Source organism: Equus asinus, chromosome 21, assembly GCF_041296235.1.
Source record: "Equus asinus isolate D_3611 breed Donkey chromosome 21, EquAss-T2T_v2, whole genome shotgun sequence".
NCBI classification, from domain to species: domain Eukaryota; kingdom Metazoa; phylum Chordata; class Mammalia; order Perissodactyla; family Equidae; genus Equus; species Equus asinus.
The window spans coordinates 61,986,478-62,010,023 of NC_091810.1; the positions used below are offsets into that span (position 1 = coordinate 61,986,478).

A 23,546-nucleotide genomic window follows, 5' to 3' on the forward strand; every position below is an offset into this window, starting at 1 on the left:
CTGCCTTGAACATGATAGTCAATAACCCAGAAAACGTACTAGAGGTTGCTAAGCAGCTCAATGACTCTGGAAGATAATAATAAAAGAAATATACAGATAACCTTGCCCTTGACATTGAAAGATGGTGGTAGAGATGACTTGAATGTCATGTGAGTGAAAATACCACATCTCATGAAATGCTTATACCTTCCAGGTTACCCAAAAATAAAGACTGCTCTCCATGTTGTGACTAAGCCATTCACTGCAATGCTCACTGACTCTATATCATGACTTAGGGTTTTAAAAAGCCTTGTCTATTATCCATAGTTTTCCCTCAGAACTCTACAACTATGTCTGCATATAAGTGAGTGGGAACGGCGAGATGGTGTGAAACTGTGGGGAACCAAACCATGCACAAATACCATGTCACATAGAATGTCAAAGAACCTGCCTCATTGTCCCTAATGCGACTGCACAATCTGAGAAACTTAACTGTCTTAAAGAGACTTAGAAACACATCCATCGCTGTCTGGCAGAGATGCCCTGACTTTGGGTAGAAGAGAAAGAAGCTGGAATTAAAAACATAAAACTAAAGGTGAAGATTACATAAGATTTCCCATATTCCCTCCCCATGTTTACAATTACTCATAAGTGTGTGGGTGAAACAGCATATTTTAAAAATTACAGATGTGCTTCATTTGACCCATGCACCTAAAACAGTAGTGTGCCCATTATCTTTTAAAATTGTATCAGAATTCCAGAATAAATACTTCTCCTTCTGTAAACCTTACAAAAGCAAAAATGAGAATTAAATTGCACAAATTCCATTCTCAGTGAAATCAGGACACATATAATCTGTAGACTGCAAAATTCATGTAAGGGCTCCCAAAAGCAACCGAGATGAGACAGAGGCTTCACTAGAAGCAACAAGAAGTAGCACGGGGGCTGGTGAGAAGGCCCAGCAGCGGCAGATCTAAGGGAGTGCCAGCAAAAAGCACATTTCCTGAAGATGAGGAACTCATCCTGAAGTAAGCTATTGCTCTTGCTTGTCGCAGTGAGTGCAGGAACTGGGGTAAAAAAGGCTGGAGGAAAAAGCCCTCCAGGACTCAGTTTGATTTGGAAAGACAGAGAAAATGAAGCTCTACTCAAAAAAATATAAGCAGATGAGCTATATTTTCAGGAAGCAGCCTGTCTCTGTGGCAGCAAAAAACAAGGAAGCCCCTGGACTGTGAAGGCTGGAAGACTAGTCTGGGCATCCTGTACCCCCTCCTATCATCACCAAGGAACAACTCAGAAGGAGCTCATGCAGGGAAATAAAATTGATTGAAATATGAATAATAAAAAGATATAGGTAAAACATTGATACAAACTTACTATAAGAAAAACAGGAAGGAGTAGCAAAACTTACCAACAAATAAAAATCCTTACCAGAAAAATGGTGCCAGGGAGCAGAGTGAAATTGTAACCAAGCATTTTACCAGGATTTATATTCAATATTAACTAAATAAATACTTCCCTGAATGAGGACCACAATGCAGAAATGCAGAAATTCCAGGAAAAGAAGGTGAAACTACAGGAATCTTGTACCCATGAGTTCTTCTCAAGGACATTAGAAGATACAAACCATGTACTAAAAGTAGAGACACATTTTGCAGTACAAAGGAAGCATTTTCTTAATTTTATTGACTAATAGCAGGTGATAGAGTAAAGAAGAGGAAGTTTTAGGAAACAGGATCATTTGGGAAGTAGTAGATGCCTAAAATAGTAGAAGGCCACAGAAAGTTATAATTATGGAAGTCATTTACTAAAACAAAAATTCAAACCTTTATAAATTACAGAGCTACAAACAAACAAAAAGAACACAGTCAACCACATGTTAAAAACAGAGAAGAGAAAACAAAACATAAAACAATTCGAATGAAATGTATCTGTTACATCAAAAAATGTAAACGTGTGTATTACAAGAAAAAGATTTTCAGATTGGTTCACAAAGCAAAATCAAATTCTGTGCCAAAATAAAAGAGACACATCTTTAAAAAGCGATTCAGATAAATAGAAAAGAAGGCTGAGCAGAGTTATGCCATGCAATGCAAAGCAATAAACAAAGCAGGGATAACAACATTAACACTAGACGGGGTGGAATTAAGGCTCCAAAGCGTTAAATGAAACAAAGAAGGGCACTTGGTAATGCTAAATTTGCTATTCAAATTGAAGATTTTCAAGTTATGAACATGCATGCACCAAATAATTTAGCCACAGTATTCACAAAGTAAAAATCTCATGAGTTATGAAGAGAAATAAATAGAGACGTCTTAGTAATAGGGGGCTAAGTCATTTCTCTCAGTCATTGACATCAATCAAGTAGCCCACAAAAAATAACAAGAGCAAGGATATTAAAGATGGAAATAAAGTTGATGAAGTGCTCCTACTGATACATGTCATTCCTCACTCTGAAATAAAGAATGCATTTTATTTCAGTTCTCATGGAAATGTCGTGAGAATTGTCTATTAGGCCACAAATAAAATCTCAATAGATTCCAAAAAGTAAAAATAGAACAGACAGCTTTTTCCAATCACAATGGAATAAAACTAGAATCTAATTTAAAAAGGAGAAGATGAAAGGACCCTCTACTCCTAAACATTAAAAATTTTTCTCTTGAACAATTTGTCAAAGAGAACTAACTGAAATTACAGATTTCTGGAAAGCATGGATGAGGAAAACTACAGACATTAGAACTTATGAAAATCAGCTAAAACTGTTTTCAGGGATTAATTAATAAACTTAACCACCCACGCCACTAAAAAGAGAATAAAATAATTACTTACACATTCCACTAAAAAATGAGAGTAAAATAAACCAAAGAAGTTAATGAAGATAATAGCAGAAATTAATGAAATAAAAACTGAGAAAACAATTGAACCAACAAAGTAAAAAATGATTCTTTGTTGGGGAGAAGAGAGGACAGTAAAAATAGATGAATGATTCTCTATCTTGTGATTTTTAAAAAGGAGGCACAAATACAAAAAGTAAAATATGATAAGATGCATAGACAATTAAAGAACCATAAGAATACTTTGCTAAATTCCACAGAAATACTTGAAAATCTAAATAAAGTAGATAATTTTCCAAAACTGATAGAATTTACCAAAACTTATCCCAGGAAAAAAAGAGAAAATCTAAACATTGATCTCCATAGAAGAAACAGAAAAGTTGTCAGAGCCACCTTTTAACAAAGCACCGGGTCCTAACGGTTTCACAGTGGAAAATATACTAAACCTTTGAACAGCAGAAACCCAATGTCAAATGTTTCAGAACATAGAAAAGAAAGGGAAACATATAAATTATGAAGTGAATACAACATTGATACAAAAACCTTCAAAGATTATACAAAAAGAAAAAAAAATGATGACAAAGCTGTCATATCATATCAGTGGGGGAAAGATGGACTACTCAATAAGTAGTATTAGTCCAACTACATAGCCATTTGGGGAAAAAAATGCATTTGGAGCCATAACCCACACCATACGAGTTAACTCCAAGTGGAGCAGACATCTAACTTTCAAACGGAAAACAGAAAAGTGCTAAGATAAAACAGCAGAGAATTCTTCTATAATTTTAGTGAGGGAAAGACCATCCTAACTATGTTAAAAATCCAAAAGCCTTAAAACAAAATTAATAAATTTGACTGCAAAAGAATTTTTAAACCTTCTAAATGGCAAAATACATCAGATGAGTCAAGAAAAATGAAAACTTGCAAAAAATATATGGAACTTATTTCATGGATATATATTCTTAGCATAGTAAGAAGCACCTAGAAATAAATATGGAAAAGATCACAACCCAGTAGAAAAATGGGCAAACAATATGAACAGGAAGTTCAAAAAAATAGAAATACAAACAGTTCTAAGCATCCAAACGTGAACTCACTATATTGGTGAGAACCCAGAAGTTTAATAACGTGCTGCATTAATCAGTTTACATGGAAGCAGCACTCTTGCATATTTCTAGTGGGAATGTGACCCCTTTGTTCAACCATTTTACAATATATTTCAAAAATAAAAATACATTTATAGTTTGACCCTCCTATTCTTCTTCTCAAAAATTATCTCACAGATATACCTGCACAATGTCTGAATTGACCGATGCATAAGGTTAATAATAAAAGTTTGGAAGCCACAAATGCCCTTCAATGGCGATTGGTTAAGTAGATTATGGCTCATCTTAACAATGGAATATCCTGTAGTAGTGAAAACCGAACATGAGAACACTCTCTCTGTACTGATCTGGAAACATCGCTCACATCTGTTCTTAAATAAGAAAATAAGATAAAGAACAGTGTATGTAGTACAAGTCTTTGGGTAAAAAAGGTAAGGCATCTTTTTATTTGCTTGCATATGCATAAGGAAATTCTGGACGAGAACAGATGAAACTAATAACATTCTCTTTGAGGGAAAGAGTGAGGGACTGGGAAGATGAGAAGAGAAATTAGGGAGGAATTTCACTGTTCATCATCTTTATTATTTTTAGTAAACAAAAATATTTTAAATAAATAAAAATAACGCTTGGTCACAAATAATAAAATTGGATTGTATACTTGAAGCTCCAGATCTCTTTAATAAGTCACCCCAATAAAATAATTTCCCCAATATTGTGTATATCTAGATTTCCCTTACAACACCACATCATAGACCAATATTCGTTCTAAAACAAAGAGCAATTTTTCCACCAACTTTCTAGAGTAAATTACATTTGGGCCTGTTAAATAGATATTCACACATTTGCATCATTTTCTCAAAGACAATTTTTTTTTCAAAAATTATAGAAAGTTGCGATTTGGTACTTTAACCTTGATGCACCCTCACTAAAAGCTTTTCATTTTTAAAAGTGTTTGTCGCTAACAAAATTGTTTATATTTTATAACTCCACTTTGAGTTATTTTCTAACTAGATATTCTCTTCAAAAGAAATCTCTTATGAAATTGTGCAGATTACTTGCTAAGTCAAAATGGTGGACCTATGGAAATCACTGGATTTGGAAATAGAAAATACGGGTTTCAAAGCCTTAATGTCAGTTACTTAACTTTCCTTTGGGAGCCAACCTAAGTGAACCTACATATTGAAGTTTCCTTAGAGTCTTTATTGCTCCTACCCTCTCACACACACTGTTGTCTGAAAGACCTGCAGAACAAGAGGTCTGCTGTCTGTTGGACTGTTTACCTTAAAGCAAGATTTCACAATGTTGTTACTACTGACATTTTGAAACTGATAATTCTTTGCTGTGGGGAGCTGTCCTGTGCATTGCCCCCATCCCTGGGTGGTAGATACCATTATAGGTCACAGGAAATGAAATTCACCTTTGTAAATTAATAATAGTCTACTCGAAAACTGAATCAGTTCCCTGAGCCTCATCAAATCTGGGACACTGACTAGTTTCTGGGATTGCATACTACAGTTCTGACATTGCAAACTCTCTCTAAGAAGTCAGCCAGCCTCTCTTTAATATTTTCAACTCATTATCTTTATTCTCAACATTCTATGTCTGAAAACACCTTGACATGTCCCATTCTTTTCACTACACTTGTGAACTTTTATTTTCTCTCCAGGGGCTAGAGAAGCAATGGAAGACAGACATTTGCCAACTGCCAATAAATGTGAAGCTGGAACGTCTCATTTCTTGACTTTGTGGATAACTGTTCTACCCCCTATATTGGGCTTTGAAGCAAAATATCTTCTGAATCAAATGCATTAACGCTACAGAGACCTGACTGATGGAAAGAGATTACATTTAGCAGCTAAATAGACATGGTTTGAATTCTAGACCCCCCATTTGCATTCACTTGCCATATGAGATTAGTCAAATCCTTAACCTCTCTTACCCTCAATGTCTTTATCTGTAAAAGTAATAATACTTACATCACAAGGTTATTATAAGTATTCAAGGAGACAATATATATTTAAGAATCTGGCACTTAACGAGTATTCAAAACTATTCATTTCCTTTTCCTCGAATAATCTTCTCTGGCTAATAGCTTTGGCACTCAGTAGCATTTGCAGAACTTGTAATATCTTTACTGAAAGGAGTCATTCCAATTAGTATTCTATCAGCTTTTTCTGAAATTACAAGTCATAAGTTTATCGTCCTGTATTCAATATTAGTTATATCCTTATTGTCAGCTGTAACTCCAAATGCATAGGTTTTATTGTCACTTATAATGAAAACTTTTTTCCTACAATCCTTTAAGGGGCACTTGGATTTATTACACTCATGGTCTATGTTTAGACATCTAATGCAGGACCTGGCACAAAGCTAACCCTCTTTCTTTCCAATAATTACCATAATAAAGTTGTTAATATCAAGAAAGGTTGAAGTTTGTTGAGTATATATAGACAAATCCAAGAGGAAACAAAGGATTCAACCATCCGTCTATATTTCTTAGAATATTTCGCCTACTGGTTGGCTCCATCTGAAATCTGTTCTCTAGGTCTGATCCTGGCTGGTATATGCCCAAGCACTGGAATCCAACTCTAGCTCTTGACTTACAGTCTGTTCCTTGAACAGAAAAGATTGTAGAGTGGAAAGTGCATAATAATGCAGACATGCAAATAAGCATAAGCCCAAGATCTGGGGGAAAAAATGGGTCAAAATGGGAAGAAACTCTATTCTGGACAAACAGGTACATTTCTTGCATTAATTTTAGATGTTATCCAGCCCTGACCTATCCTGCTGCCAGTTAACATTATTTCTGAGTAAGGTACTTGGATTTGTGAGGAAAGCCACTAAATATTTGACAAGGTCATAAAAGTGTTAGCAGGTCAAAGGATTCTTTAACCTGTCTGGGAGACAGAAGAGTCAGACTCAGAGGTCTTATTTCCCAGTGATTTGGCTAAATCAGTCTTGCTCCAGTGTCCAAAAGAGATGTAAATAGAAACGTTACTCACAAATGATGCACAACCTTAAAGAGAAAAGCTAACCCAGGGATCGGCCTTTCACTGGGAGACAAGGTTAAACTTGTCCTGACTCCCAATTCCGTTGCCTGTAACAGTAGAAAGCCCTCTGCACAACTTCTGCAAGTTCAGAAGTTCATTTCCTCCTTCTTCTATTGCCTCTGAATCCCTGGCTATCTTTAAATCCACAGCACTCTCAGTTCCTTTACTATTTTCCTAAAGAAAATCACCATTCACATCAAGTGTTTCATGACTTGGAGAGGCTTCCTGAAGACTTGGGGTGACACGTGGAGATGGGTTACCTCACAGAGCTCACGTCTTCCCAGAATCTCCTGGTTTCACTCTCAACACCTCTGGAATGACCAGTGGAACAACCTCTTCCATTAACCACACAAAACAGATTTAGAACATATATCAGCCCCTTGTGATGGAGGAGGAAGTAGGCAACTAGCACTAGCCTAAGCTCTCATAAAAATGCTTTCCCTCAAAGATGCCTTTCACTTTTTCAGGAGAATTCCGGTGAATTTCATTTTCTCCAGCTCATTACACTATGACGTTCAAAATGGCAATCTTAGGCAGAGATGGAAACCAATATTCGTGAGTGTTTCTTCTGCGCCAATCGCTTTATATGTACCTCCTACATCCCTCACAAAGCCAACCCTGTGCAGTCTGCATCATATAAAATAGGAAACTGAGGTTCAAAGAGGTCCAATTAGACTCTATGCCTCCAAGCAAGTAAATGATGGAACTGGGGTCTAACTCAACTCAGACTGACAGCAAAACCTAAGCTTGCCCCCAACCTCCAACTGCCTCCACACTTACCCTTTTATCAAAAACCAGCCACTCAACCAGCTGCAGGTTAATGCCTCAAGCTATGGAATACACTGAGGAGCCGTAAAGGTAACAGAAGATGTCCAAATCCTGTCAAGAGAGAGTTCCTCTCAGCCGCCTTTTTTCTCATTAGTACCTCAAAATCCCAATTCCAAGTGCTTCCTCTTAGCAACATCACTAATGTCCTGTGGAAAGTTTGCAGGTTACTCTCACAAAGAACGTCAAGAAAAGCCTATACTCTACTGATTTGCAGTAGAATTTACTGCAGCCTATAATTTACTGATTTAAAGAAAGCAAGAGTGTCCTTTTGGACCTTTTGCTTGGAGACAAAAACAAAAAAAAGAATGACAAAAGCTTCATCCATGTAGATACCATTTTAAATCTCCTTTTTATTTCCTCTATCGTAGAAAACCTAAACCAACTAGCTGACCAGCTCATTTTTATTCCATGTTTATGCTGATGTTTCCCAACTGCAAAAACCAGAGAGGACATATTTACAAATACAACAGTGAGGGAAGAAAAAAGCTTTCATGTTCGGCCTAACCCACTTCCCATGGCATCTTTAAATATTTCTTTCTTTGGTGGAGCACATGTTTGTTACAACTCTGTACAAAGTCTGTAAAGGAAAATGCCTACTCCCTTTAAACAGTGTCTAATCTCAAGATCCCATAGCTATCTTGGGATTTTCCCAAGGACAGATTTAGGGGATAAGGGAAAACATTTCCTATTAAAGATGTGCCTGGGATAGGCAAAAGACAAGAAATAACCTCAGCCAACAGCCAGCCTGAATCATTTAAGCACTACCTTTAGAAGGTGATACAGGATTTGTACAATAAAAGTACAGAAAAAGTGTAAACATCCATCAACAGGGAAAGCAATAAATTACAGAGCAATCATGCAATGAATCCGGTGCAATCAGTACAAGTAAATAAATTAGAGTTTTATATACAGGCGTGGAACAGTGTCAACAACATTTTGGTAAAATGAAGTTATAGAACAATACGCATAGTATGATCACATACGTTAAAAATGAATATATAATATGTTTATAAATTTGATTATAATAATCATGCATTTCACTGTATCATATACAAATGGGTCATGCGATTTACACCCAATGAAGCAGGTTTGAGAGGTATTAACAGCACTTGTTTCAAGGTGGGACTATAGATGTCTTTTGTTTTCTTCTTTTTGCTTGTCTCTATTTTCAATTCATGGTATAATGAATATGCATTGATCTTTTAAAAGTACATCTTAAAGTTATCTTAAAAGTAAAAGATATGCACACACGAGGAATCCTTTGGCACTCCAGCAGCATCCAGAACCCATTTGAGGGTACCTTCTTCAAGGGTACTTATTTTTGACAAACCAGAGTGTCTGTAGACTGAGACTCCCACACTAGGGAGAAACCATCCTCCGCCTTCGCAGATCATCAAGCCAATGAGGGGCAGTGTCACCTCGACATGCATAGCTTATGCCCCTGCACAGCTAACAGCAAGCACAAGTTTCAATGGGCAGGGAGAGCAGCGGGTCGGAACTCAGATAACTTGGGGGCGCCTGTCTCGATTTTGTAACTGAGAGTGAAGCCTGACTTCCTGGACAAGCAGTACACATTCTTTCCACATTGTTCCAGTCACCTATTATTGAATAGCAAACTGCCGCAAATTTAACGGCTTAAAACAACAGTCATTTCATTATGCTCCTAGATGCTGTGGGTCAGACATTTGAGCAGAACATAGGAGGACGGCTTGACTCTGTTCCGCAGTGTCCAGAGTCTAGCTGGAAAGATTCTAACAGCTGGGGGTTAACACACCTGGAAGCTCCTTCACTCATATGTCTGGGATCTGGGCTGGAATGACTGGAAGTCTGGGCTACACATGTGCACCTACATGTGGCCTCTCCATGTGACTTGGGCTTCTCACAGCATGGCGACTGGGTTGCACAGGGGAGAGTCACAAGAATGAACATTCCAAGAGAACCAGGCAAAATCGCGTGGCCTGTTATGACTTAGCCTCGGGGTTCACATAGCGTCACTTCCACCATACTCTATAGGTCAAAGTAATCACAAGATGGCCTAGATTCAAGCAGTAAGGACATAGACTCCACCTCTTGATGGGAAGAGTGTCAACAAATGTGCTGCAGTTTTCAAAAGCACCATAGACATTTATCAAGTTTCTGCTCTGTGACAGCCGCTGGAGCTGGAGCTACGAAGAAAAAAACACAGAAAGAGCACTACACTGGGGAGCAGAAGTGCTAAACAGCTCTCTGCCCTGTTTCTCTGAGAATTCTTTGTCTCAATAATAAATTCCGTTTCTCCCTCAGCAAGATGGAAATAGTCATGTTAAGTTGGACCTTATAAAATTGCCAATACTCAACAATTTCTGACCTAAAAAGGTTGCAATGGATTCAGACTAATACTCGACCTAATGCTTCCTAGAAATATAAGGCTGAAGAGTGATAAAAGATAAAATGTTCTTAGGGGGTTAAAGAGTGTACTGCTCATTTTTTTTTAATCCTCCTTATTTTTTGAGCTTTCTTGATAAGCTTTTATAATATTTCTACTACATTTAAAGAGAAATTGATATTCCCTGCTGGCTTGTTTTCTAATAAAATAATCAATGTCCAGGCTATTGCCAGAGTATACATCCTGTGGTTATGGTTCTACTCTCGTACATCCCGCTAAACATCTTTTCTAAAACCTTCTTGGTGTTTCGTTTATGGTACTATAACAATGCTTACTTTTTATTAACCAAGTTCTGGATCCTTGCCAATTTTACAATACATTTGAATTATGTTGTGTCAAATATTATACCGCATTAGTATGTACAGTCCTCAGTATTCAACAAGTTGCTTCCTCTAGTTACTCATTAAACCATATTGGTGGTCATTAAACACCATCTGTACTTATAATCAACCACGTTTTCTACTGTTATAGATACATGACCACTGAAGTTGGTATAAGGATGTAATATACCACATAATTGGGAGAGGTAGGCAAGCAAACATTTTCTGGCCAAAACTAGAAGAGCAATAGAGGTGAAACGAAAATTACCAAAATTACCAAAAGATCATTTTGTTTTGAACAGTGGGTGAAGTATGAAACTTCTCAAAGGCAATTTTTCAGAAGGTACTAGCCAGTATTGCTAACATTTGGTGAGTTTATTCTCTGTATGGCTCTAGAGCAGCCATATGATTTCACTGGTAGAGTAGTAAGTATCCATACACAAAATGAGAAAAGCCAAAATGAAGCCAATTAACACAGCAATCAAAACAGTGAACATACCAGGGCCAGCTGTGAGGAACAAGAAAGAATCCTATCCTTGGATCTGAAGACCCAGAACCTAACTGACTTGTGGGTGACCGACTTGTCCCATTTTGCCCAGGACTATCTCCATTTTAAAAGTGAAAGCCCCATGTCCCAGGAACTCCCTTGGTCCCAAAAAAATAGGGATAGTTCTTCAGTCTACTTACTAGGCAACCTTGGGTGAATCATTTTTCCCTTTATAAAATTCAATTTCTCCGACTGTAAAACGATAAAAAAAATCAATAAAACTGAATTGGTAAGCTTGCTGTGAGAACAGTGGAAATAATGTTTCAAAGCACACTTTTTAATGTCTACAAGGCTTTTGTTACCTGACCCGAGGGCACCTAGACAGCTGCCCAGCCCTCTCGTGATCTTGTGGTCTTGGTCACTAGCCTTTGCCATTAAAATCTCATAGGTAATTCCATAAGTAAGAGATGCTGCTGCTCCTCCTTCCCCAGAAGGGCCCTGAGGACTGCCCAAAGTCAGAGGAACCCATAAGATCCAGATCCCAAGAAAAGTGACCCAGGAAAGGTGACTTGGAGGAGCCCCACGTTTAAAAAATGTTTCCAATGAGGACTCGCTTCGCATTTCTCTTGCCAAAGGAGAGTCTCGTTAACCATCCTTCATGTTTAGAACTGAATCCCCTTTCCTCCCACCTCAAGAAAAAACAATAGGAGGAGAAGCAGAGGGAAAAGTATAAAAGCACTGTTTTCAGCAAATTTTGAAAATATTTTCCTTCCAAGAGCTATCAGACATTTCCTTTCCCTAATGCAAATTAGTAATCAGAGAAAAAAGAAAATGCTTACAGACTATTACACTAATAAAGAAGACATTAAGCCACTACAGTCAGAAAGCTGAGCAGTAATAATAATGGAATTTTTCCAGGCTATCGTTTAATTAAAAGTTGCCATAATTAGCATATGTGCCCCTCTCTGGGCTTAGAAGCGGCTGAGCCCCTCTCTCCCTCTTCCCTCCCTGTCACCTCCTACCCCTGTCCTAGCCTCCCACTCTGCCGCTTTTCTTTCTTCACTCCACATATGCCCCCATCTTCTCTCCCTGCGCCTCTCTCACACCTGGAGACAATAACGATATGCAGCTCCAAACGAACTGAGAAAATGAAAATTACCTTCCTAGAGGAAGGAAAGTGCATTTGACATCCCCCTTGTTCCAGGACTTGAGAGACTCTGATATAATTACCTCAGAGAGGCTGCAGGCAGATGGCACACTCGGCAGCCCCATGTCCTCAGTCAGCAGGACACTGCCGAGATGCTCTCCGTGACATTTTGTTCAAGATGTTTCCAGCACACAAAGCCGAGAGCTGGCAACCAGCAAAGGAGCTTGTGAAGCATTTGTTAGCCTGAAATTATGGCCATCTCACACTTCTGCTCCACGGTCCGTGCCTCCATCCCTCTGCCCAGCCCTGTAGGCAGAGATCAGGGACATGATCAATGGCGACGTACCTTATGAGAAGCTGAAGAGCGAGCATGTGGACAGAATGGAGGCACAGCAGAAAAGTTGGTGAAGAGTGTGCTATGCTTGACTCTGGCCCTCCTGGGACATCATTCTCCTCCACTCTTCATCTGTGAGAGTCATATAGGGAAGTCAATGGAAGCTGCTAACTTCCAGACAGATGTTTGAGATTATTATGAAAGAGAACAATGAAGGACGGAAGACAGAGACAGCACAAATGTGATCCCACCAAGTGAGGAATGTCTCTCTCCCTTGCGTTCCCATCTCATCAACATTCCACTTTCTAGGAATTTCTCTGTCAGTAGCCATAGCAGTGAGGGCAGCACACTAGTTGCTTTAACAAACAACTCCAAATCTCAGTGGCCTAAGGCAATATAAATTTGTTTCTCTCTCATGGCACAGTCTCACGTGGGGGTCAGTTTTCCTGGGTGCCTCTCCTCCAAGAGGATCCAGGGTCCTGCTATCTCAAACACATGGCCTCTGAGAACAGTGTTGAAGGGGAAAGCAAGAGTATAGACAATTGCACAGAAGACGTACAGCCAGGCCTGAAAGTATCCTTTAGATATGGCAATACTAGGGAGGCACTGGCCTTGACAAGAGTAAATGAGACCAGGGCGTCAGAAGCCAAGTAGCAGTGTGCTAAGACTTCATGGTCAGTACTTTAAAAAGACAACTAAGAGTTCAGTAATTTCTTCCCTACTAATGAGGAATTTCCAATAATTGAGACAAAACTGAGCTTACTTTTGTCAGCACATCTCTTCCTAGATGCAAATTAGAGTATAAATCACACAGAATGGGGGACGCTGAAGTATCTAAATTCCATGCCGTTTTTAGCCAACTTCAGGATTCCTCAAACAGGACACCCTCCAAGCCCAGGTCCAAGTCACAGTGTATGATGTTTGTATGTGAGAAGAGTTAAGTTAAAGAGTGGGCCTGGCTTAGGGATGTCCTTGAATAGGCAGCAAGTCCTTGAAGGGAGAGCTTCGGTCACAGTGGAGGGGAGGCAGGAAGATAAGCACGGGCACAGCCCATTGGCCTGACAACTGTAACGGCCAGCATTAATGGGCTATCTTCACGTGTCCATCTCTTTTAATGCCCACAGCCCAGAGACCTCCTTCTCCCCCAACAAGCTGCCACCATGGGTCCCTACCCAGCACTGGAGGGAGTCAAGAGAAGTGGAGGAGTCAGAGGCCAAGGGTAGCAGTTGACTGAGGCAAAGGGCAGATTATCGCTGACTTCAGGCATCTCAGAAGCTTATTTATGTGCCAGAAATTAATGCATCTACTTAAAATCTCCTCTAGCTATAAATTATATGTAAATTGTATAAAGCCATCTCCTTCAACATCTTTATTCATTCAACCAACATTCATTAAGCACAAACCAACCACGTGCCAAGCTCTGTGCCAGGTGCTAGAGTGACTATTCACTTGGTTTCTTCCATGAGTTCACAGCCTGGGACTTTATTACAGGCTGCAATCCATTAGTTCATTAAACTAAAGGGGAAGTGAAACAGGAAAATATGTGCAACTTCTATTTGTAATAGGAGAATAAAGCACAATTAATCACTGAGCTCAGAGAGGCAAAGCAAATTTCTCAAGGTCAAGCAGCTGAGACATGTCAGAAGCAAAATTCAAATCGAAAGTAGAATTGAACTTCCTGATATCTATTCTGTTTTAGACTTTTTAGCACATCAAACACTCCTCCCTACAATGTGTCTCCCCAGAGTTGATTTTGCTGAATTTCTGGAGTTCTTTTTTTTTTTTTTTTTAACGATTGGCACCTGGGCTAACAACGGTTGCCAATCTTTTTTTTTTTTTTTTTTGCTGCTTTTATTTCCCCAAATTCCCCCCATACACAGTTGTATATCTTAGTTGCACGTCCTTCTAGCTGTGGGATGTGGGACACTGCCTCAAAGTGGCCTGACGAGCAGTGCCATGTCCGCGCCCAGGATCCGAACCCTGGGCCGCAGCAGCAGAGCGCGCAAACTTAACCACTCGGCAATGGAGCCGGCCCCTGGAGTTCTTTATTACATCCCCTTCAGTCCATTCTTACCACAACACACAGGGCCATAATTTGAAACCTGCACTCCCTTTGCCGGAGCGTCAAGAAACCTAACAAGATCACATCTTTCAATGCTTTGATCACATAGAAGACAAACTCAAGCACAAATTCGTATCATTTTAGTGATTATAGTGATTATAATTAATAATAGACAACATAATGATAAGAACATGATGTATTTATAATGCCTAATTAGAGAATTTTATCATTATTTTCTTCCTAGGCCTAATGATCATGATCATCATTATTAATAATCATCATAACCACAGGAAGACAATGACAACAATGATGACAAACAGCTCAGTGCCAGTTTGGTGTTCCCAGGGAAGAGTCCTCCTCCAATAGTCTCTTGCTGGTCAGAATGACTTTGTTAATTGTGAAGTGACACTTTAATTATAAATGACAAGTGGCATTACACTACAGAAGGGAGAAAAGACAGCTCAGGCCACCAACAAATCATTGCGACAGTGCCTTCCCCAGCACCAGCACAATTGATATACAAATATATGCACAGCCGTAACCACCAGCCCGACCTCCAAGCAGCACCACGCTCCATCCATCCAAAAGCTCTGCAGTAGTATGGCCTGGACCTGAGATCCCTGCTCTCCCATTGGGACCACCAAGGTGCTAGTCTACTTTCATGCAGACGCAGGGCAAGAAAGAATATGATGGTTAATTTTATCTGTCAACTTCACTGGGCTAAGGGATGATCAGATGGATGATAAAACATTAGTTCTGGGTGTGTCTGTGAGAAGGTATTAATGAACTGAGTAAAGCAGATGGCTCTCCTCAATGTGGGTGGGCATAATCCAATCCATTGAGGACCTGAATAGAACAAAAAGGTGGAAGAAGGGCCAACTCACTTGAGCTGAGACATCCATCTTCTGCCCTCAGACATCATTGCTCCTGGTTCTGGGGCTTTCAGACTTCCTTTGGGACTTACAGCATCAGCATCCTCCCACCACCATCGTTCTCAAGCCTTCTGACTCACACTGAATTATACCGTCAGCTTTCCTGGTTCTCCAGCTTGCAGACAGCAGATTGTTTCTTAGTCTCCATAATTGTGTGAACCAATTCCTATAATAAATCTCCTCATTAGATAGATAGGTGATAGAAGGATAGATAGATAGATAGATAGATAGATGGATGGAAAGAAAGTAGATAATCTCCAATTGGTTCTGTTTCTCTGGAAAATTCTGACTAATATACATACACTATCTTAGATACCCAACTGCAGAGATATTTTATGTTTCAATCCACATATGGCTGAGATGTGTTCAAATATATTAGGGCCAGGAAAATGCTAGTTAAGGCTTAGGTATATTCACTGAGTCAAACCTGAACCCCACAATGGAAGTTCATAGGTCACCTGGGGGAGAGGAGGATGGTGCTTTTTTTGATGGCAGATGCTACATAAATTGTCCAATCTGAGCAACACTAAGGCCACAGTCCTCTAGCTGAATAACCCCCTATCATACATCATTCATGAAACTTCTCCTCTATTCCTGCCCCACTCCACTGCTGTCCCACTTGTGCTGCTGGAAGCCCTTCTTTCCCCCATTGCTGAAGAGTCAGCCACTCTGTTCCTCTTATGAAAGAGGCAGAACAGGTATGAATGAACTTTAAAATCATTACCAGCTTCTAGCTCCCCAATGACATGGTCACCAAAGAAGTAGGCTACAGAGAAGGACAATAAAACCATCTGTGAAAGGATAGGGGAGCAGAGAATGGGGAGAGAGAAAATGGCAGCCATGTCCATGGAGGGGACTCCTCTGGTGAGTCTCTGCCTCTTTCCCTTGTCTTCTAAGAGTGAGGAGAAAAAGAAAAGAAGGGGAAGACAGGCAAAGAAAACCACCCTGCCACACTTGGTTTTGCAAAGCCATCTAAGACTCTTTTTAACTGAAATTAATCACTAATGGGCCCTTCCAGACCTGAGACTGTGCACCTTCTCATTCCCCAAAGGCTGGGGTAGCTGTGGTAGTATGCAGAGCCCTCATACTCCTTAGTTCAGTATCTCAATAGGCCATCCCCCAAGCTAAGGCTGTGCCACTCTGAAAAGTGTGCACCAGCCACATACCTGTCGTTATTCTCCTGAGTGTCAAGGTTCAAATCCCAATTACAGTCAGAGAGAAAAACAAACTTAACAAGAAATTGGAGGCCAACATCTATGCCATTGTAAAATCCAAGCTCTAGTCTGAAAGAAATAGCCCGTCAAGTTCTTCAGAGGGAAAGAAGGAAGACGTGGTAGAAAGACTACAGGAAGCCACTATCTGCCCAACTCATCATCCATCTTCTACCTCTGGATCTTTGATCCTAATGGTCCTTCTGCTTGGAATCTTCCCGTATCTTCTCCCATAAAATACTAGCAATAATTTTAGGCTGAATTAAGTAGGAAGTAGGAAGACTTTCCTACAAGAAGTCTTCCCTTATTTATTCCCCTCATAAACAATAAAATGATAATAGTAACATATTGAGAGTGTACTATAATGCCAGTGTTGCATGTATTTTTGCTCACTTCTCAAAACCATATTATCAATATTATTGTTATCCTTATCATTATCCTTATTTATTATTATTTTGTCCTTATAATTAACCGTATTTTTCAGATGAAGCTCAGGTAGATAATTTTCTTAAGGTCACACTATCAAAAAATAGTGGAGCCACAACCCTTTGCTATCTGTTATAACTCTTGATGTCTGTAATAGCTACTAGAGTGAAATTTCTGGAGGACTGTGTGCCCTTGACTTTGGTTCTGCCCTCCACTCTATCATCATTAATAGCACACCCACTTCCTGTTCCTATCCCAATAGGAAGCCTATAATACAGTAAATGTTCAACAAATGTTGTTTTTAATTGAACTGAACTAAAGTTGAGTAATAAGAGGCAGGATGTTAAGGATAAAGAGATGGATGCAACTCTAACATAAGCTTAGTCATTGCCTTGAAAGTGTGGTCTTGGGTGAATCACAGTGTTTCAGTTGTCCCATTGAAAAGATAAAGAAGCCTGGCTGAACAGACGGTAATTTGGGGGTCAGAGACCAGGTCATACTGGCCATCCAACCCTATGGAGACATCCATAAAGCGATAAGAAGAGCCTAGACTGGCATCTAACCAGCTACAGAAATGTGTATGACACCAGTGTTGTTAATCCCCATTGCTCCGCCCTCCCACCAGAAAGGCTAATGCACGTAGCATTGCTCCAATTGACTTATCTAAGAATAAACTCCTTGGGGCCAGCCCTGTGGCCAAGTGGTTAAGTTCTCACACTCCCACTTTGGCAGCCCAGGGTTTCATCGGTTCGGATCCTGGGCACGGACCTGGCATCGCTCATCAGCCCATGCTAAGAGAGCATCCCACATAGCACAACCAGAGGGACCTACAACTATAATATACAACTATGTGCTGCGGGGCGGGCGGGCGGGCGGTGTGGGGGGGGGGGCGGGGTTTGGGGAGAAGAAGAAGAAGAAAAAACCAAGAAGATTGGCACCTAGATGTTAGCTCAGGTGCCAATCTTAAAAAAAAAAAAAAAAAAAAACTCTATTAGTTTTCTATCATTATGTAACAAATTACCATAAACTCAATGGCTTTAAACAATACCCATTTTATTATCTCATAGTTTTGATGAATCAGGAGTCCATACATGGCTTAGCTCAGGTCTCTGATCAACGTCTCACAAGGCTAAAACTAAGATGTTGATCAAGGCTGTGGTTTCATCTAGGAGCTCAACGAGGAAAAAATCTGCTTCCAGAATCCCTTGGGTTGCTGACAAAAGTGATTTCCTTGCAGCTCTCATGGCAGCTTCTTCTTCAAACTTGTCAATGGAGAGAGTCTCTGTTGCTTGGAGCCTCTGACTTCAAAGAAAGCCTAAGTCCTCTTTTGAAGGGCTCACCCAAATTAGGTCAAACCCACCAACAATAATCTCCCCTGTGATCAACTCTGTCAGCTGATGAGGGATCTTAACTACTTTTGCAAAATCCCTTCATCTTCACCACATAATGTAACATAATCATGGGAGAGATTCTATTAGAAGCAAGCCACAAGTTCTGCCCACGCTCAAAAGAAAGGAATTACGTAGGATATAAGACTAGGAGGAGGAGATCCTAAGAGCCATCTTGGAATTTTGCCTACCACAACTTTCTTCCATCTTCCCTCAGAATAGCATCTGTTGCCTCAAAATAAAAGAATTCAGGCTCAAGTCTGGGACTGGCTAACAACCTTGTCTCCCTCAGAGAACTCAATTCCCAAGTTAAGGTGTCTTCTAAATTATGGATTCTATCACCCAGATACTAATTCCCCTCTATCTTAACCATAGAGACACAGAAAAATGTTTATTTGAAGTCCTTATTTTCTTCTCCTTTTACTTTTCTTTTTAAGTGTTCCCATTACTTCTCAATAATGATTCGGGTCATACTCCAGATTTCCTTTCCCTCCCTCCTGTTGTTTCTAACACAATAACAATAATGACAATGACAGCACTGGTGATGACAATGTCAGACAGTTCTGACAGAAGGGAATCATTCTCCCCCACCCCCTTTAAAGACTTCCACAATTGCACATCTGTCAGGAGCTGATAGGAAAACAAACCAAATTAAGTTTAATGTCAAGTTGTATCACCTCCTATTTGTGAACTCTCTCTATTTCTTTGTCTCAGAATCTGTTCAATGTGATGGACAGCAGCAAACCTCTGATTAGCATATTTCCCATTGCCGTTTCTGGTAAATGAATCTTCTTTCACCAGGATTTGAGATTCCAGTCAGATTCTCAATTCCATCTGGCTAGTCATTCTCATTATTATGCAAATGCAAGCTTTACCTGAAGGCAAGAGCTTACTTCTTAATATTTAAATTCCATCTCGTTTTCATTGATCTCTAAACAACAGCCCATCTTTGAACTTTCCTTGGAGAACTTTTTAGGGATGAAACGTCCCTGAGATTGTTCAGTTCCCTCTTTAAAATAGATTGGGATGATTTGGAGAGAGGTGGATGGAAGTGGTGGGGAGGACTATTGCCCCATCCCTGCTTCCAGAACAGGACTTGTGAATGATTTTGGCTGAGTCTGATACAGGGTGCCCTGCACTAGGACAAGGCACTCAAGGGAGAAACCAACTGTCAGAAATAAGACAAAGTCAACGTCAGCCAAACCTGTTTTGAAGAGGAACAAAGTGAGGAACCAACTGCCAAGGCAAACAGTCCACATCAGACAAGTAAAAGGAACTAAGGGGCTGGAAGCAAATGGAGCTAAACACCAGGAATCCAGGCCAGCAGGTGGGCAGGCTCAGGGACTGGCTGGGGAACTGGAGGCAGGACTGTAGATGCTGGTTTCTCCAGTCACTGAGTCTGGAGTACAGAGTACATTGCCACATCGAGGTCCCAGTTACCAGACTGGGGCCTGACATGGCAATTTAGTGTCCAAGAGATGCCAATCAATCTCTCCACCAATCATTTCCTCCTTTGTCCAAGTCCTTCTTCTCAGAGAGTCTATACCCTCAGCAGGGATGTCATCAATCGGCCACCTTTGATTGCACCCATGCAGACACTTAACCAAAGCCAAACCAATCAGGTTCTCCATCAGGAAATGTGGAATTAGTTTGGAGTCTAGTTGGTCTCTCTCTACCTATCTATCTATCTCTCACTTCCTCTCCTTTCTCCTCTCTCTTTCTCAGTGTTGGAAGGGAAAGTTTGTACATTTTCAGACCAGTGAGTCCATTTTCCAGCCTGTGTCTTCTTCTCCTCTAAGAAAAAATTTGCAAAGCAAGAGTGAAGCAAACACATGGAGAAAAACATGAAAGATGGAAGAATGATTTACAACCATTGGTCACTAACTACCCACTTTATGACCTATTCTGATGTTTGGAACCAAGAGGCAGAGATCACTGTGAGGTAAGTAGACAGAGCTTACTACTCTAGAGGACAGCCTGAACGCCCAACACTGCTCTTGACCCTCCTCCTTTACTTACAAACTGGCTCAAGGGGAGCAAAGACCCAGTTCCTCAGAGTTTCAGGGGCTGCTTCCAAAAGTCATCAGTGACAGGTTTCTTCCCTTCTACCTCATCTTTAGCTCCTGAAGACTCTAAAAATTTTGTGAGAACAGGCACAAAGACTGAAAGATAAAGCTTTCTTATCAGTTTCTAATTTATCTCCAATACAAGGTCAGCATTTTAAACTTTTCTTCAGAAAAGAAAGAAGTGTTTTCAAATGCTCAGGGCTATTTTGAATATTTTTGTCAAGCAAAATGATGTCAAACCATCATTTTCCCTTACCATATCTTTAAAGGGTATGAATACAGGCAGAAGAAGGAGGAGAAAGATGAGACATAGGAAGAGAAGGGGCAGTGAGGAAGAGGAGAAACTTCTTACTTACCCTGTGCCTGTTCTTGGTGCTTGATGCACATTATCATTTTAATTCTCTCAATAGCCCCGCGAGGCAGGTACTAGACACCAGAGGAATTATTGTATAGTGGACAAGCACAGGTTCTGGAACCAGATGGCTTAGTTTTGAATCCCAGCTCTGCCATTTATTGAACAAACTTTTGCTTCAGTTTCCTCATCTGTAAAATGGAGATGATACAAGTTGAGACTTACGTGAGTTAATACATGCAATAATCTTAGAACAGTGCCTCTCGTAGGGTGAGCACCCAGTAAAACCTTGGCTATTACTGTTACTGCAGGGCCTGGTGCCTAGTGGTTAAGATTTGGCACTCTCATGGCTGCAGCTCAGATTTGTTTCCTGATCAGGGAACCACACCACCTTTCTGTTGGTTGTCATACTGTGGCAGCTGTGTGTTGCTGTGATGTTAAAAGCTATGCCACCAGTATTTCAAATACCAGTGGGGTCACCTTTGGTGGACAGGTTTCAGCAGATCTTCCAGACTAACACTAGGAAGAAGGACCTGGCCACTGTCTTCTGAAAAAATTGGCCGTGAAAACCCCATGAATAGCAGCAGAGCACTGTCTGACATAGCACCGAAAGTGAGAAGATGGCACAGAAGGACCAGACAGGGTTCTGCTCAGCTCTACCCAGGATCACTAGGAGTTGGAATCAACCTGATGGTACTAACAACAAATTACTATTACTGCCATTTTACTAATGAAGAAAAACTAAGAGTTTTCTCTTGAAAACTAAGCATAGAAGAGTAAGTTGCCCAGGGTCACAAAACTAGTAAGTGATAGAGTCAGAAGTCCACTATCCAACCATTCTGTTCTATAATTTCCATGTAATTCTTGCTCTCTCCGTGCTCCATTCTGTATCTTAAACTGAGAGGCTGTCAAACTGGCTCAAAAAGGAAAAGGAATAGAAAATTGAAGTGCATACAGCCACCTGGACTCCCATCATAATGTCCTGCCTCCTTTTTCTCTGGGAAGTCACCCAACATCCAAGAGAATGGGAAACAGAAACCCAAATTCCACCTTCAACAAACTGGAGTAGACCTTTGAAACTCTGAAATATGTTAAAAGAGAAAGGGCTATGAAGTCCAGTAAAGGAGTTCACGAGGACATCAGCAGGTACAGATCTCGGACAAAACTGTCAGAGCACAGTTGTCCAAACAAGATGTTGCGCTCTAGGGAGAAAAACAGTTTCTCATGTGGAGCAACATGAAGGGATCAGGAAGCTGTCAGAGGAAGTTTCCCAGGACCCTATTTAGCACCAAGTGTTGCAGGGGAAAGGAGCTCAACGAGGAAACACACAGACTTTGCAGGAAGTAGACTATGACTGATACAGATAGAGAATAGATTCTCAATTGCAAACAACCATGCATTGGTTCTTTTGTCTGGGGATAACTAAAAGCTAAAGTAACTCATTAGCTCTCAGGTGCATACAACCCTGTATTATAAGGCCCTTCCTCACCCAAACCTAATGGAAAAAGTAGATCCATGAAGAATTTGTTTCATCTAAGAATGACATCATAGAAAAGAGTTACACAGATTTATATTAAAAGACTATATGAAAGTAAAAGGAAAATAAAAATAGGAAAACAAATAGGAAATGAGAACAGTGACAAGAAAAATATACAAAAATTGTTGACAAAGAATAGGAAAAAAATTATATCACTAAGCATTCAAAAGTTTGAAGCAAAAAAGTCTTAAAGTAGAAGAAAACATAGAGGAAACCTTCACAACATTGGATTTGGCAAGGATTTCTTGAATATGACACCAAAAGCACAGGTAACAAAGGAAAAGTAGATAAATCGGACTACATCCAAATTTAAAATTTCTGTGCATCAAAGAGGACACTCAACACTCAAAAGGCAACCCACTGAATGGGAGAAAAATATTTGCAAATTATACACCTAATAATGTATTAATATCCAGAATATATAAAGGACTCCCACAACTTAACAACAAAAAACAACCCAATTAAATAATGGACAAAGGAATTGAATAGACATTTCTCCAAAGAAGACATACAACAAACACATGAAAGATGCTCAATGTCATTAATCATAAGGGGAGAACAACTCAAAACCACCCGACAGCATTTTGCACCCGCTAGGATAGCTGCTATCAAAACAAGAACAACAAAAAAGTGTTGGCAGGGATGTGGAAAAATTGGAACCCTGTGCACTGTTGATAGGAATGTAAAATGGTGCAGTAGCTATGGAGAACAATATGGTGGTTCCTCAAAAAATGAAAAATAGAATTATCACGTGATCTAGCAATTCCATTTCTGGGAATATACCCAGAAGAAATGAAAGCAGAGTCTCAAAGAGATACTTGTATACCCATGTCCATAGCAGTATTATTCACAATAGCCAAAAGATGAAAGCAAGCCTGACATCAATGGATGAATGGACACACAAAATATGCTACATACATGAAATGGAATATTATTCATCCTTAAAAAGGAAGGAAATTCTGACACATACCACAACATGGATAACCCTTGAGAACATTATGCTAAGTGAAATGAGCCACTCACAAATGGACAAATATTATATGATTCCACTTATATGAGGTACCC

The 23,546-nt window shown here is 39.9% G+C and overlaps 1 long non-coding RNA gene across 6 annotated transcripts in view; it reads right to left on the bottom strand.

Moving 5' to 3' along the window:
- LOC139041385 (uncharacterized) overlaps nucleotides 1-23,546 on the bottom strand; it is a 460,406-nt gene that overhangs the window by 245,249 nt on the left and 191,611 nt on the right. For all 6 annotated transcript variants that reach the window (XR_011496440.1, XR_011496439.1, XR_011496435.1 and 3 more), the window contains 3 exons: nucleotides 20,949-21,135; nucleotides 15,454-15,667; nucleotides 12,257-12,479 (listed from right to left, as the gene is read on the bottom strand). This is a non-coding gene — a long non-coding RNA (uncharacterized lncRNA). The remainder of the gene's footprint in view (nucleotides 1-12,256; nucleotides 12,480-15,453; nucleotides 15,668-20,948; nucleotides 21,136-23,546) is intronic.